This window comes from Pan troglodytes, chromosome X, assembly GCF_028858775.2.
Source record: "Pan troglodytes isolate AG18354 chromosome X, NHGRI_mPanTro3-v2.0_pri, whole genome shotgun sequence".
NCBI lineage: Eukaryota > Metazoa > Chordata > Mammalia > Primates > Hominidae > Pan > Pan troglodytes.
This window is the reverse complement of record NC_072421.2, coordinates 40,962,462-40,965,214: the sequence shown is the minus strand read 5'-3', so window position 1 is coordinate 40,965,214 and position 2,753 is coordinate 40,962,462. Positions and strand designations below refer to the sequence as shown.

Here is a 2,753-nt window from a genome sequence, read left to right as displayed (position 1 = left end):
TGCTGTGCCGTCCTTAGCTATTTCTGCCTATGCTTGTCACCTCGTGGTGTCAAGATGGCTGCTGCTGCTCTAGGCATCAAGTGCCTGTTTAGGATAGGAAGCCATGGACAGTCAGGTGGTGAAAAAACTTCTCCTCACTGCTTTTTATTTTTCCTTTTTATTATAAAGGAAGAAAAATTCTCTTCAGGAGACTCCCAGGAGACTTCCCCTTATTAGCCAGAACTGGGTCACAATCCCATCACAGAGAGTATTACCTGAAGTTAAAAGATTTTTGCCTAATACCCAAACAAAACTGGATTCTGTTAGCTGAAAAGAGGTGGAGGTGTATCTTGAGCAGACAGCCCTAGGGTCTGCTACAATGAGATAGGGAGCTTGAGCAGAGGGAAATCATTTTCAAATAGTCATGGAAGAGAAAGGAGAAAAAGAGATCATTGCCCAACGATGGTAAAGTCCAGCTGGGGGGGTGAGGCCCCATGTAAGGGGCGCAGCACAGCCCTGGAAAAAGTCAGCAATGCCGATCTCTATCAGATGCCCCCAAAACCCTGCAATATTGAATGATCAAATTGCAAATAGAGTCTCATCATATATGACCAACACTTGGGGTCCAGGTGCAGGAAAAAGAAATCACTCCAGTTATTTTAAGCAGAAAGGGATTTAATTCTGGTGATCGTGTTTTAGTCCGTTCAGGCTGCTATAACAAAACACCATAAACAAGTTACCTTATAAACAATAGAAATTGATTTCTCACACTTCCAGAGGCCGGGAAGTCCAAGATCAAGGCTCCAGCAGAATCAGTGTCTGGTGAGGGCCCACTTCCTGGTTCATAGATGGTGTCTTCTCACTTTGTCCTCACATGGCAGAAAGGGCAAGGTAGCCCTCTGGGTTCCCTTTTATAGGGGCACAAATCCCATTCATGAGGGTTTCACCCTCATGACCTAGTTACCTCTCAAATGCCCTACCTCCTAATACAATCATCTTGGGGGCTAGGATTTCAACATCAGAATTTTGAGGGACAAAAACGTTCAGTCTATTGCAACTGAGTATTTGCAAAATTGGTGTATAGAAGGGAAGATGAGGCTTTGGGATGGCCCCCTAATAATGACTATCAGAGTGACAGCACAGACTACTTGCCTGCTAGGGGAGCGACTCTACCTCTACCTCAATCAGGAAGGTGGGAATTAGAAGGCTCTATGGGGACTGGTGACTTCAAGAGCATGCTGCTTTAGCGGGGACCTAGGGATCAGGAAGACACTCATGCTGTTGCTGCAGCTGCCAATTGACACTCATTAGGCTAGTGTTGGACACTGGAAGATTGCTGCAGAAACTCACTGGCCCTACAATCATGCTTGTCAATGGGACATGGCCTCCGCCTTGCCCCACCTTCCAAATCATCTGAAAGAGCATCTAGTTGATAGACTTGAATTCACAACCAGAACCCTAGCTCCAAGAGGGTCTGGTAAGTGCAGATTTTAGCTCTCCAGGCTCTGCAGTAGAGGAAGGTGTAGAGAAAGAGTGGGGGGATGGATGTCAAGAGAGCAAACCCACCATATCTGCTACAACTCTACTAACTATTCCTGGTCCTGAGGCTGCTCTGAAGAGCTCTTTCATACTTCAGATCACATAAAGCTTTCATGAATGTTTCTTTTCCTTTTTTTCCCTCCCCCTGCCCCCACCTCCACCTTTTTTTGAGACAGGGTCTTGCTCTGTCACCCCGGCGGGGGCGCAGTGGTTCAAACTCAGCTCACTGCAACCTCTGCCTCCCAGGCTTAAGCAATCCTCCCACCTTAGCCTCCCGAGTAGTTGGGACCAGGGGCATGCACCACCATACCTGGCTAATTTTTTTTGTATTTTTAATAGAGACAGGGTTTCACATGTTGCCCAGGCTGGTTTCAAATTCCTGGACTCAAGCAATCCACCTGCTCAGCCTCCCAAAATGTTAAGATTACAGGTGTGAGCCACCATGTCCAGCCCCTTTTTATTTTTAACTGTGCTGAAGAAAACCCACATAACATAATATTTACTACCTTAAACATTGTTAAGTGTATAATTTAGTAGTGTTAAGTATATTTACGTTGTCATGAAATAGGATCTCCAAAACTTTTTCTTCTTGCAAAACTGAAACTCTATACCCCTTAAACAATAACTCCCCACTTCCCCAACCAACTCCTGACAAACAACATTCTACATTTTGTTTCTGTGAATTTGACTACTCTACATATCTTATATAAGTGGAATCATACAGTCCTGTTTTTTTGGTGACTGGTTTCTCTTTGGTGATTGATTCTTTAAAAAGAATCAGGCTAGCATTACAGTTCTTTTAGGATTTGCCTAGCAGGTTTTTCGGTTTTTACTGGAAAGCCCCATCTCCCCCTAAATCAGGCTATCAAAATTTGCAATGAACAAATAGGACCCAGCTTATATTACAAATCTTTGCTGTGATGAGCTGAAACAGGAATATTCTACAATGTCAATAACATAGCTACAATGCAGCAGCCCAAAGGCACCCCTTTAAGCAGATTTTATAATAATGTACATATTTTTTGTAACCAAGAATGAGCATGAAGTTCTCAAAATGAGTGGTCCGGGAAGCCATTGCTATAGATGGGAGAATGCTACAGTCTCAGTGAATAGCATGTCTAGCATGGGGTCAGCATACACTGTGTGGTAGGTGGAATTCTGAGATGGCCCCCAAGATTCCCACCCCCAGAAGCACACGCCCTATAGATTCCCCTCCGCTTGGGTATGGGTGGGAC

General features: G+C 44.5%; 1 non-coding gene across 1 annotated transcript; it reads left to right on the top strand.

Moving 5' to 3' along the window:
• The first annotated feature begins 2,301 nt into the window (after window positions 1-2,301).
• On the top strand, window positions 2,302-2,363 carry LOC112207184 (U7 small nuclear RNA). Its single transcript, XR_002941640.1, has one exon. It is a non-coding gene; the product is annotated as a U7 small nuclear RNA (small nuclear RNA).
• Window positions 2,364-2,753: the final 390 nt, after the last annotated feature.